Consider the following 14,330-nt stretch of genomic DNA (forward strand, 5'->3'; position numbering starts at 1 on the left):
GCGTAGTTTGAACCGTGCGCATAACCGAGCGAGCTGTCAGTTTCCTTCTGCAGCGCGTGCGCCGCGTTGAACTTGCCCGTAGAGATCATAATTCATGGCACGAAATATTACGTTGCGATGGCGAAGTTACAACTTGACGAAATCATGGCAGGTGAGGCATTAACCGCTCAACGAAGGCGTATTCATATTGTCATGTTTGTATACGCCAATTAAACCATATGCGTTTACGTAACCACCTAGGACGGTTGGTGTCGCGTAATCATGCGGCTATTTTCATATCTTGCACATTTTCTTTATAACTCGGAAAAAATAGCTACGCGAGACATAGCACACTGAAAGCAACTGAATCGCGTGTTTTAAACACAATTATTACTTTTCTATCAAATTCCGCGCCTTACCTTAAGTAATTAAAAAGTTTGTTAATTGATGTAATCAAATCATCGATAGTTCAATTAATTAGAGAACTCTTCCTGATGGGGTACGTCCCTGCTGACAGAACACCATTGGTTCCGTCCTTGTATATCCTATATATTTTTTAAGTGCTTGGTTAACTTTAGCTGGGACACCCGTATACGCGGGAATTACAGTTGAATATATTCTGCCATAAAGTGATGAAAAATATTATTACCTGCTCGAACTTCACGCTCGACGACGGCTATCTCCTCCCCAGTTAATGGAAAACGCATACATACCTCCAACTGATACTTTCCAGAAACGAAAGAACCCGTTGGATGATCCCATGGAGAGTACTTTCGGTCATGCCAAAGAGCACGACAATGGCCCGTTCAGAAGTTTTACCAAACCTGAACGACATCGAGCGGCTTATTGGATAGACACTATTAAAGATACGTATAGCAGAACACTCACCACAGGAAGGACAGGACGTATTCTTCTGCAGTTTCTTCGGGAAATATTTCGTCCAAGTCCAACTTGCTCTGCAGAGAACTGAGAGTTCTTGTACTTTGCTATAACGTTATAGCACACCTGCCTGGATACGCGAAAGTGCTTTTCGAAGCAAAAAAAAAAAAAAAAAACAGCACCATCCCGCAATAAAAATGAATTCGGCACCATAAAAAATTGTAATTAATCAAGTCGCTGTCAACGAACAACCTGACGACTCTTCCCACAATATTGCTCATTTCCGGCGTTTCATTACCGCCTCTGCTGGTAGTCATCGGACAAACTAAAAAAAAAGGCTTCCAAAAATTCAAGGTGCGCTAGTTTCCTTGGTGTCGCCATACCAGTCGTTCCGCGTGGTCTGCAACGCACACGACATGCAATGCCTGCTGGGATTGCACAGCGGTGCTGCTCCGATTTTTTCAGGTGCGCCCTATTTCTTGAGGACGATATGGAAAATGAGCCGAGAGAAAGGCTTCGAGGTTGTCGAAGTAAACAGGGAAGTGAGAAGGAGTGGTGATGTTAATCGAGACGGCATCCATTTCAATTACAGGCTTGCACGAGAAGTGGGCTGGCAACTTGCTGGTCACACTGTTGCTTCTTTAGGGGGCCCGCGCGCGCTCAGGAGGCGAGAGTAGGTAGTAATGAAAAAAGTCCCATAAGGCAAGATCAGCGTAGCGTAGCCGTCAGTAACAGAAAAAGGAGGAAAGCAAGAAAGAGAGCTCCCCACGCAGTAGGCTACATAAACATGCAGGGCGGCAAAAGAAAGAAAAAGTGGGCAGAGATTGAGGAGCAGTTGAATAGAGAACAAATAGGGGTGTATGCCGTTACAGAAACGCACCTTAGAGACTCGGAAGAGCCGCCAGTGATTGAAAATTATGTTTGGGAAGGGTGCAACAGAACTAAGTCGGAGAGAAAGGGAGGGGGAGTCGGAATGCTCATCCATCAGGGAGCCAAATGGAAAAGAATAAATTCAAAATGTTAAGAGCATCTTTGGTTATCAGGTACAAAGAGTGGGAAAAAAACTTAGCTGGGCGTTACGTATTTGTGGAGCCGAAATAATTGCACAGAGAAGAATAAAGAGTTAGTGGAATGCATAATTGCTGATATTAAGGGTTTCGGGAATAACGCTGAAATTATCCTATTAGGTGACATGAATGCCCACATACAGGATTTAGATGGCCATACCGACAACAAGGGGAAGTCAATGCTAGACCTTTGTGAGAAACATAACCTGTTTATAAATACAAGGCCTAAGTGTGAAGGGGAGATCACGTGCGAAGTAGGAAACAGGCAATCAACCATTGATTACTGTCTGATCACAGAAGCAATTCATAAGTTGGGAGAAATGGTCATCGATGAGGAAGGGTTTAGCAGCATAGGGAGTGACCATAAACGCGTCATTTTGAAAATGGGATATGTAGTTGGGAAAGAGAGCAAGGAGTGCAAAATCGCCAGTCCAAATTTGAACGCTGAACAAATAACATATATAGTCACTAGAGGTGACGAAGAACTTGACAAATGGCCAATAAACAGCGAGAATATAGTCAGATTCTAAGTGTAATAACAACAGAAATACGGAAGGAGAAACAACATGCTCTTTGGAAAAGAAAAAAGAAACCGAAAAGCTGGTGGAACAGGGAAATACGAGAAGCGATCACCGAACGACAGAAAGTATCCCGAGAGCACAGGCAGGCAACGAAGGCGCAGTTGCCGCAGGATAAGGTAGCCAGTAAATGGGAAATATACCTAGAGAAAAAGTCTGCGCTTCAAATACTGGTGCAAGCAAAGATAAAAGGTGAAAGTGAACGTTGGTTCTCAGAAATACGTGAGAAAAAGCAGGCCGCACCTAGCATATTTAGGAACGATACAAAATTATTATGCAGGAAGTCGACAACAATACAAGAACATATCCTAGACGAAGATGGAAACAAACTGGAAGGGGAAGCGGCAATAAATTGCATCCGAAAAATAACAGCCCAACCTTTCCAAGGCACTGACGAGGTTGTATTTGAAGAAAAAAGAGCATGAAAGAGACCCAGCTGGAAAAGAAGATGGTGCGGGCAAATTTCAACTGGCAGAAATCCGAAGAGAAAATTCCTAAGCGTACAACCACAGGGCTCGACGAGGTTCCCGTTAGGCTGATTAATGGACTAGGAATAAATGCAAGGGAGCTCTGGTGTAAGCAGTGGAAAAAGCTTGACAAGATAGACGAATACCAGACAGTTTGTGACAAAGACAAATGAACTTAATTTTTAAATGTGAGGGGGAGAAAAAATACACTCGTATAGACCGTTGACCATTACATCGTTAATATACAGGCTAGCAATGCAGGCAATCAAATTAAAGCTGCAATCATGGGCAGAGAATAAGGGCATTATGGGAGAACTTCAGAATGGCTTCAGGATCGGTAGGCGTTTCGATGATAACTTATTTGTTCTTAATCAGTGTATTGAAATATCAAAAGAAGAAAGCATACCGTTATATGTGGCGTTCTTAGACATTACAGCAGTCTATGACAAGGTAGACCGCAACATTTTGTCGGATATTCTGGAAGGGGAAGGCTTATATAGGTAACGGTTGTCTACAGCTTTTGAGAGAGATTTACTTAGAAAATACCGTTTGCGTTCAATGGGAAGGGATGAGGAGTGAGGAGAAAGTTGATATCAACAAGGGACTGAGCCAGGGGTGCCCTTTATCCCCACTGCTGTCTATGATGTACGTGGTGAGGATGGAGAGGGCGCTAGAAGGAAGTAATATCGGGTTTAATCTCTCATACAAATAGGCGAGTACAGTAGTAGAGGAGTAGCTTCCAGGTTTATTTTATGCGGACGACATTGTGTTGCTAGCTAACAAGCAAAGTGATTTCCAACTTCTGGCTAATATCTGTGGACAGGAAAGCAACACTTTAGATTTAAAATTTAGTGTTAGAAAATCAGGTGTTATGGTATTCAAGGAAAACAGTGAATAGACAGTGTAGATACAGGGCCAGGAAATACCTCCGGTAACAGAATATAAATACGTTGGTATATGGATAAACGAGGGCAACAGATATATGGAAACAAAGGAAAAAACAATAACAGTGAAGGGGAAGAGAAATGCAGCCATAATGAAGCACAGAGCGCTATGGGGATACAATAGGTAAGATGTCTTCCGAGGTTTGGGGAAAGGTGTAATGGTTCCAGCACTGACTTTTGGAAATGCAGTTGTTTGCCTTAAATCAGGGGTACAATCAGGACTCGATGGGAACCAAAGGTCAGTGGCTCACATCGCTTTGGGCGCTCACGGGAAGACTACAAATGAAGCTGTGCAGGGTGATATGGGCTGGACTAGTTTTGAAGTGAGGGAAGCTCGATGTAAAATTGATTATGAAGAACGACTGAGGAATCTGGAAGAAAGTATAAATGAGCTGGGAGAGTGTTGGGGTCTCTGTACAGGAAAAACATTGATTCACAGCGGAGGAAAAGAAGTAGGAAGCTTGCCAGCAAGTACGCGGCTTGTAGGGTGGGCAAATAAGCAACAAAGAAAGTCAGGCGGAAAGTAAGCGAGATAATCTCCTGGGTCTCGGCAATGGAAAAGAAACCTGCCATGAGTAGCTACTTAAGAGGAAAACCGAAATAAGGAAAGAAACAATTTATAACAACTCAAAGGGAAGCTCATTACTTTTTGAAGCGAGAGCGGGATGCCCTAGAACACGCACGTATAAAGCGAGATATAAGAAGGAAGAGGAAGCATGTGCGTGCTGCGCTAAAACTAGGGAAACGGTGGAGCATGTTTTATTAGAATGTGAAGATCTTCACATTCTCATAAAACATGCAGACGTCGACGTCTGCCCAGTAGTCGAGTTAGGCACTACTGGCACCCTTGAAGCCCTTGGGTTCAGCGAGAGCAGTGCAAAATTAAACATGTCAGCAATATAGATTCAAAGAGGCGATTGGAGGATTGGTGGAAGTAGTGAGTTCGCAATAGACATCAGAAAATTTGGTTGTGGGAGTTCATACGACATTGGGCAGTATAATAGCAAGAGCTTGGTGGCGCAGCCCACCGGGCCGTTCCAAAGGGGACGTTCATAACGTCCATCCATCCATCTACGGAGTGTGAACACCTGTGCGATTCATCAAGGACGAGTGGGCGTACCGGGGCGCACAAGTGTGTACCGGTGCAAATTATCAAGGACGCCATAAGCTTTGTTAGCAATGTGCATCGTTTGTGATGCTCATTGCCAAGGCGCAGTCCGCTCGATAAGTAACTAAAGTTGGTCAACTTCTTATTCCTCATTTTAAGACCCACGCTTTATTGGCAGAATTGCAAGAGGGCTACAGAGGATGTAGCAGTACATATCGTATCCGAGAAAGGCCAATTTTCGTCGACGAATACAAGCATAAATAAATTTCGCATCCGCGGCTCCCTCCTGCAATGCTGCCGATGCAACAAGGAGCTTAAAACGAGAAATTAACAATTGATTAACCAATTTTACATAATTAGCGAACGAACTGTGAACGCTACTCGCCCATCTATATAATGTCCGCTGGAGATGCGAATTATGGAAAATTTATCCTCGCATCTGTTGTAGGCTTCCTTTAAAAATCTGTTGCCTGCTGTCTTTTCAAAGCGAAGCTTTCTTTGCCTTTTACTTCGACTTTCCCACTGCTGCTGCTGCTGCTGCTTTCCGGCACACCGCGTCGGGAGGTGGTTCAGAGCGTGCATGTACATGGAAGGAGCGTGGCAGAGAACAAAATACCCGCGAGGACATACTTCGGACAGCACTGTGTCGAATGGGCACAATACCCTCTGGAGCGCCCGGGTCGTCGCCACTAAGCCTCTTGACAGCTGTAATTATCCGCGACCCTCCGCAAACTATTACGTTTCTACCGACTTGCAAGTCCACAGGGAAGCTAGACAAGATGGAAGAGAGGAGGGGGGAGAGGAGGCAGAGAATGGGTAGAACTGACGCAGTCGCGAAACGAGTGAATAACAGCCTTGTCACTCTTCGCTCGCAGTTCCCGCACAAGTAAAAAGGTGGGGCGGGGGGGGGGGGGAGGAATACGAAAAAGGTGACGTGAGAAGGCAAGGGAACGCTGGATAAACTTAAATTCAAGGTATGGTACGGTGCGTTTCTGTTAGTTTCAAAAAATAAATGGATGCAAATATGTCTAGCCGACAACTTACGCATGGCGTGCTGAAACACAGCCGCAATAATTAAAGCGCACCGCAGGGTCCAGGAGACACTACGGAACCGGTCGACCATCAAATCAGCACTTCTGTGCCCGCCGCGTTAGGTTTGCGGCTATGGCATTGCTCGAGGACGTGGATTTGTCCGAGGCAGCCGCATCTCGACGGGGGCGAAATAAAAAACGCTCGCGCACTTTGATTTAGGGACACGTTAAACAACACCACGGCGCCAAAATTAATCCGCAGTGCGCCTCTACGGCCTGCCTCATAATCCGATTGTAGTTTTGGCACGTAGAGCTCCATAATCCAGTTCAACTTTAATGCTTCTGCCACGATGGGATGTCCTATATTAGGCAATGACAATGCTCAACCCTCTCAGTGGTTATGAAATATGGCGCACAACGCCTCAAGCAAACACCTCTCCCTTTGTGTTTTGTGTCCTAATCAGACAAAAAGCAGTGGTGCACGCAAGGTAACGTTTATCGTCAACTCACCACTCTTGTGTTGGACAAAACATCGCAGACACATTCAACACAAACATTCGCCGTCAACGTCACCGTTAATTATCTTCAATCAAAGCAAACAGCACAGAAACGTTCGTGTACATCGATTCACACTGCGCGTGAGATCTGCGCATTATTTTACTTTTTTCTTTTAGTCGCCGCCCTATACAGGCCGGTCGCCGCCCTGTATTGTAGTCGCCGCCCTATATATATATATATATATATATATATATATATATATATATATATATATATATATATATATATATATATATATATATTGTCCCGCATAATTTGAGCCAAAGTTAATAAAATGAAAGGCACTCCGGACGCGAGTTGAACCGTATGCAAAATTTTGGCACGGGCCTCGACCCGCTTGGGCTATTTTTTATTTTCCCCTTACCTAACGGATTAGTTATGTTTCGTTGATCAACTTTTTAAGTATCGGCTGCAGATCCGAAGTGGTGGTGGTGGCCGTAAATTTTAATGAAAAGGTGGAAGGGGAAAGGAGGAGATGGCTGAGGGATTGGGCTGAAGTAAGGCCCTGGGCCTGCTTGGCCTTCTCCGCCCAGTCCATCAGTTCAAGCTGTCGGTCGACGTCCCCGGAACTGATCCAGGCTGTCCAGTCAGTTTCGCTGCTGACGGGGGGGATGAGAAAACGAGAGCGAGGTGCATTCCCACATTATGTGTGTGAGTGTCCCTGTTTGTGAACAGAGCCTACATAGGTCGCTTTGCTTGCAACCTGTGATTTTGTTAATGTACTTTGGGTGTGGATATGTGTGTGTCTGGAGTCGCCTAAACGCGACAGCAAGCGTTTTATCGAGTTGCTTGGCCGGTGGTGGGAGCGCGCGACGCCTCAAGCGATGCCTATGAGCTAAGTCGTGATAAGTCTCGATGGGTTCCTGTTGTCTCTCCTCTTCATTCAAGCGATCCGCATCCGCAGACGAATCTCGGCGAGCGATATCTCGAGCCAAACTGTGAGCCGACGCGTTCCCGGGAACAGCTGCGTGAGCGGGGATCTACACGAGGGTTTTCAAGCCGCTTAGGGGGCGCCGCGTGAGGACATGGTACGCCTGTTTGGAAATTCTACCACGGACGAAATTGCCGATGGCCTGCTTGCTATCGCTGATGACGGTATTCGCTTCCGCAAGCATGGCCATGGCAATCGCGGTTTCCTCCGCTTCCACCACTCGGCCAGCCGCGATTGTTGTGTGTTCCATCAGTCGTCCGCTGTGATCCGCTACCACCGCGGTCATGACGTCGCTGCGAGGGTGTCTCGCTGCGTACCACTCCATCTTGCGAGCCGTAGCGTCGCCTAATGGCTTCACTAAGGGCCTGCCAAGTGTGACAGTAAAGTTGTAGAGCACCTTGTGAAACCTCTCAATAAATTGTTTCCAACGCGATATATCTCACGTGGTCGTTTTTTCCGCGTTCCAAAGAAAGCCCGCGAAATGTGAAAAAATACCACGTGGCGGGGCGCTTGCGTACTGTTACCGTGCTGCTCTCAAGCGTGCGATGGATGAACAAGGTGGGCTGCAGCGGGACTGGCCCACGACAGGGCGTTATGCCTGGTGCAGGTATCTGGGTATGCGTCTCTTATGGCAAGACGGCGCAAATGCGTGCTGCTCGCCGAGCGGTGCCGAAGCGATGAAGCGTCTAAGGCCACGAAAAAGAAAAGACGAAAGCAACATTTTGATTCTGCTTGAAAGAAGGAAAGGGCGAAGCGCGTGGGAACGATGGATGGCGATCACGGCTGCTACAATTTAGCATTTGTACACAAATGACCTTGCAGTAGTTTTCGAATTGAACGATGATGCTACATCTTTAAACCTTAGGGCACGAATAACACCGGATAAATTACACGGGGTTAGGCTAACTAAGGGTAAAAAAAAAAAAACTTGGCTATATTCAAGAAGATTAGGCGTCTTCTTCAGACGATGACTCTTTTCGGACTGGGCCAGTCTGCTCCCCTTCCCACACTTACTGCCTACCAGACGTTCTTTTTTGATCTCGCATACCGGACGCGCGGATCGCTTCGTGGTCCCAGTATCGGGTGGCCGCGTCTGGCTTCACACTCGTGCACCGTGACCGGCGCGTCAGTTCCTGAGAGAGTGGGCCCGCAGGCTGTTCCAGTTTACCGGATGTAGATCATAACTTATGCACTACCTCGTTTGAACCAATCGCAGTGAACTGCAATATATCCAGTGCTCCTCTGGCACCCGTATCTCAGCGTGTTCTCCATAGCAACGCTATTTGGTTGTGACCAACGTTGAGCAGCAGATATGGCTTACTCCAATGAGGAAAGAGCGGATATGGTTTTGGCGTTAGGCGCGCCAAGTGGACATAGAAGGCGCGCCGTTAAGCTATTTCAACGCTGGCATCCAGGTACGCGTCCGAGCTCAATGACGATTGTGCGTGCATATGAAACGCTGAGATAGACTGGGCCTTTTCAGAAGAAACGGCATAAATCTTCAATCCGGGGCGAGGACGTGGAGACAGATATTCTGTCAAAGTTTGATTCAGACCCACATCCAAGTGTTCGCAGTGTGGGTGCTGAAGCTGGAGTGTCAAAGTCTACAGTGCGGAGAGTATTTAAGAAGTGGCAACTTCATCCGTACCACGTACGTGCAGCTGCACCAGATGTTTTTCCAAATGGAAAGGACTTTGCAAACTGCAAGCTGGAAGAGCGGTCAGGCTTTGTCAAGAAAATACGGTGGACCGATGAAGCTACTTTCTCACGTAATGCCCAAGCGAACATCCACAACGGTCACTATTGGAGTGACGACAACCCTCAAAGGTTTCGAAGACACATCACCAATATCAGTGGTCGGTTAATGTGTGGTGTAGAATTTACGGTGGCACTATCATTGGCCCCGCGTTTTATGCTAACTCGCTTACAGGCGAAAGATACGTCAAGGACACCCTTGATGGGGTGCATAGGATTTTCTTTGCGAAGTTCCATTGGCTAGGATCAAGGATATTTGCTATCAGCATGATGGCGCTGATACCAAATTAGAGGGGCAAGCGTCTAAAAAAAAAAAAAAAAAAAAAAAACAGCGATTCCAGTTTGCAATTAGTCGAAATAGGTGATGCGGGATTTTCGCTCGCAACTCATTTACCGCCAAGTCATTATTCTTTCACAGTGGACGCCGCCATCTTGTTTGCTTGTTAGCTTGTTCCTCAAATAATGGCGCACAGTAAATAGAAGGAATGGCTAAGAATATCACAATTATAACGTTGTTGATCTGCACCATCTAACAGTGCCCACCATCCCAATTTGATATTTCCGTCATTTTTTCGGTTGCAAATGCTCTGTCCGCCCTAGGAATAACAAACTGCTTATTACGGAAGCCCAATTTTTCAATCTGCCTCGATTTGCTATCTTCTTTAGCGTCGGTTTAAGGCGCAGTATGGGCGCTCATGACACGCATGGTTTCGGTTTTTTTAGCAAGGTGGAGGAAAATTCTTCGCGCAATCGTGCTTTAAATGAGGCCTTTTAATCTGCTTAAATGCCGAGTTGTTATGACATTACTACAAACCACAAACACCCACTTGGCACAGGCAGCCTAACATTTGACGATTGAAAAGTATATACTAGGAAATTTTAGGTAATAAGCCTATATATCATCCGTGAAGGATCTTTCTCTTTTCGGCCCCTCCTATGAACGTTGAAAGCATTGTGCGTCAAATCCGCTTGGTAGAGCACCTGGTAAAGTAACTCTTGCGACAGATAAAACGCGGATATTTGGTAAGCTGCTAGCTTTATTATTGTTCCCTTTTTGAAAAATTGCCCTTAAGCATGTTCATCGCATCCTCTATTTTACTTGATTCGCATTGAAACAGCTGAATCATCTAAATACTCGGGCGAACTGCGATTAAAATTGTAGATTCTGTGGATTACAGAGGACGCGGGGAACAAGATTTGCAGGTTCGACGCTTTCGAACACAATATGAACGAAAATTCGTTAACATTTATTTACACAAAATAATGCTCACACCTAAACTATAAAGACAAAAGGGCAATAAAAAACAAAAGTATCAAGCTCAAGTATATCAAGTATCAAAAGTTTCGGCTTCGGAGTCGCAGTCGTCGTAGTTGTCGTGGTGGTCGACTTCGTTGTGGACGGCGGTGGCGGGCACTCGCCGCCTAACACAGCCACCGTGGTCGGTGAGCACGTCGTCGTACTCTTGGTGGCCGTCGTCGTCGTTGGCTTTCGCATCGTCGTGGTCCTCTTGGTCGTTGTCGTCGTCGTTGTCGTCGTCCTATAGTCGTGGTGCCTCTCGTGGTGGTGGTCGTTCTCATGGCCGTTTCGGGCTGGTCGCAGTTTACCGTGCGAGCGGTGGTCACGTGGGTCGGGTGAGTCCTCCTGTATGCGACGCTGGGGCGGCCACTCCATCGTCGCGCGAATAGCGGGGCGTTGTCGCTGCGATCGCCCGCGTGTGACTCGCCGCTGCTGCCGTTCGCGTGGTGCGCTGTGTGGCTTCGCACATGGGGCGCGTAGTCGCCCTTCTTGTGCATCGCCGTTGCCCGTGCCTTTCTGGCTGCCGCAGCGATCGTAGCATGGCTGCCATTCACCAGTCGGAAGTTGATGATGTGCATCTTGTTCCGCTGGTTGGACTGGCAGCTGTCCTTGGCGTCGACCGCGCCACCCTAAGCCGCCGAACCATTCGCGCTGCCTCTGGCGCCGCCGGTGTCGACGCCGACGAACTGCGCCTGGCCGTTGCCAGTGGGATTGTTCAGCTTTGCCGCGCCGCCGCGCTTGAACAGGTAGTCATTGATGAAGTCGAAAAACTCCTCGTCATTTCGCTCCTCGCCCGCGGCCCGCTTGGACGGGTCCTTGGCGAGCACCTCCTGGTGTTTCTCGTAGACTTGATGTTGGACGAGCAGGTATGGGTTGCTCCAGGACTCCACGGGCGGGGCGAGCGCAGCCAGAACCGTGAGGCTGAGCAGGGCAACCACCGGTCGCAGACGGGTGAGGGTTCTCACCGAGAACACACACCACAGCAACCGGCTATGGTGGCACAATCCTGCGGGCGCTTCGTGGCTTAAGCATCGACAGCTCGCACGACTGGTGACTTTGGGCTGGATCGTGGCCACGGCGCAAAGCAGCGGCGTTGGCAACCTCCAAGCCCACGGGGGCCTGGTGCTCCGCGCTGTAGTGGCGGTGTGGACAGCTCCAGCTAACTGATGTCCTTTGTTGGGTAACAACTGGCTGCTCAGATGTTGCGGCAACAGACTCGGGCTGGAGCAAGGCCAACCATGCTTCGCATTCTGGCTGGGACGACGAAGACTTGAGAGAGGCCAACGATGGAGTCTGCAGCACATCTGCACAGGGACCACGGCAGCATAAAAACTTCGGGAGGAGCCGAAAATACTAGCGTTCAGCTGCAGCTGCAGAGGCGCCAGCAGCTACAGGTCTAAGGCAGATGAAACCAGACAAAGAACGCACAAGTCGTCACTGTCCTCTCCAGAGGCGGAACGCCTTCTTGCGAGATGTCTCGTGCGAAAAAGAATGGAACGCGGCAGTGATGATGATGATGACAACGACGATGACGATGCTGATGATGATGATGATGATCATCATGCGCCTTCAAAACATGGCTAGTACTACCTATGGGGGATGGGTCAAGGCTCGGGTGGTTGCACGCACAGCTAATGTATTCAGAAAATTGAACTTGAAAATGTAGAACTGCGAATAAAAGATTAAGAACTAATGGACAAGTGAAACAAGATGAATGGGCTTTCATACTTTTGAAAGAAATAAAAGGAAGAGTCGTTGAACAAGTCATAATGGAATTTTGAAAAAATGTCCGACGATTACGATACCCCCGAATGCGAAATTTGAGCGCAGCTGCACACATGTACACATACATTCAGAGAAAGTATTTGACACCGAAACCAGCGCACTGACTGGCCCAGTGCCGTCAGCGCCTTCGCAGAGGCAGGCGCAGTATGGGAAAGCTTTCATGATGAGCGCCGTCGGAGCCAACTGTGGAAGAAGACAACGACGACGAAGGCGCGTGCATGGCACTGGCGCGTTCGCGCGTTTAAGCCGAGGGACGGCGACGCTCAACCCAGGAACGGGCGGGAAAGAGCCGAGCTCTATAATTATAATGGTGTAGGCATATAGGCAGACCGTCCCCATATTCTATTTTGTTCTTGTGCATGTTGCCAAGTGAAATGGCACAATCTACACTGGGGGATCGGCTATGAATAGGGCGGTGAAAAAATTATCATTTTTAAAAAATAAATTAAGGTATAATGAAATAAGTATCTTGCAAATGGGATTTAAAGTGTCTACTGCTGCACGTATGAATAAATAATTGTTTAAGTATTGTATAAAAAGAACTATGTCATTATAATAAGTAATAAGAAGAATTCTAGGAAGCAATACTTTTTGTCTAACGCAGAGAAAAAGCTGGCCCGGAAAAGGGGGAAACGCTAGGGCGCCGCCCTGTTGCTACTGGTCACTGTGGCCAGCGCTGTTACTATTGAAAAAGCCGAAAACAAGTACAATTCACCCTATGCTTCGTCATCTAACAACGCATAACTGTCCACTTCTCGAGGCATTGTTGCAGTATGCAGCGGACTGCTTCTCGAACGCCGATCGACTCAGCTGCTGTTGACGATATTCTGTGTCCTGTCTTGAACCGTTGCGTTATCCCCATTCTGTGTACAGTGTAAGCTGCCGCGGAAGAGACCTGTGTTAGAGAACCATCTACAAAAACATGCTCGGTGTGTCCGTACATGTAAGCAATGTAGGATAACACGAAATGTTTGAGCCCAGCAAGCTTGATTTTCGACTTCTTCGTTAATCCGGGGATTGAGAGTCTCACCCTCGGCTTTGACGCAGTCCAGAGCGGAACTTCCCGCACGTCATGCGGCGCGACGTCCGACGAGAGTAGATGTTGCTGCGACAACACGCTTCTGAGTAGGCTGCTTCATGCCGTATGCCTGTGACGTTTGTCAGTGGATGATTCCCGTGCCTCGTCAGTAGCCTTACATGAATCCGCACTGGCTCACATTGTAGATAAACTCGAGCTGGGTACGCGCATGCCTCTACAATAGTGCCCCATGTGGAAGCACATCTTGGTAGCCCTAGAAAAATTCTTAGTGTGCGAGCCTGAGCACTTTCAAATGTGCGGACGGCAGATGTACTAAAACGAAAAAGTACAGGCACACTGTAGCGGAGCTATCCCCCAGAAAGTTCCTGGTAGAGCTGCAGAATAGATGATTTGGATGGCCCCCATGATTTTCCACACATACGTCGAATGAATTCAGCGAAGCTGCCCAGCTTTTTTCTTAATGAAGAAATGTGCTTCGACCAAGATAGGTCACAGTCGATGGCGACTCCGAGAAACTTGGCGTACGCTACCGAAGGTATAATTTTTTAATCAGTCATAACGGGGTAGCAGCCCATCGACTTCCGTGCAAATGGCATTTCTACGCTCTTTTTCGATGAGAGCTCTAGTCCACAACTATTTAGGTATTTGGACGTTATTGACACTGCACGCTGTAGGTTCGTTTGTACTTTCTCGTTGTCCACATGCAGATGTTATTTGCGTACACAGAGACCAAGACTGCGCCAGGCGAGTTTTTTTTTTTTTTTTTTTTGACAAGTCCAACGAGAACGACATTAAATAAAGTTGGGCTCAGCAAACCTCCTTGTGGCACCCCACGATATACGGGATGCTTGCTTCTATCACCGTCTAGAGTTGTCATAAATATCGTTCTCACTATTTACTGAATGTTTGAAA

General features: G+C 47.3%; 1 protein-coding gene across 2 annotated transcripts in view; it reads right to left on the reverse strand.

Moving 5' to 3' along the window:
* The window catches only part of LOC140213731 (uncharacterized), a 550,291-nt gene that overhangs the window by 350,935 nt on the left and 185,026 nt on the right, over positions 1-14,330 (reverse strand). For both annotated transcript variants that reach the window (XR_011890656.1, XR_011890655.1), the window contains one exon: positions 868-935. The gene's annotated coding sequence lies outside the window, so the exon portion shown is untranslated. The remainder of the gene's footprint in view (positions 1-867; positions 936-14,330) is intronic.

The sequence above is a fragment of the Dermacentor andersoni genome, chromosome 1 (genome assembly GCF_023375885.2).
Source record: "Dermacentor andersoni chromosome 1, qqDerAnde1_hic_scaffold, whole genome shotgun sequence".
Classification (NCBI taxonomy): Eukaryota; Metazoa; Arthropoda; class Arachnida; order Ixodida; family Ixodidae; genus Dermacentor; species Dermacentor andersoni.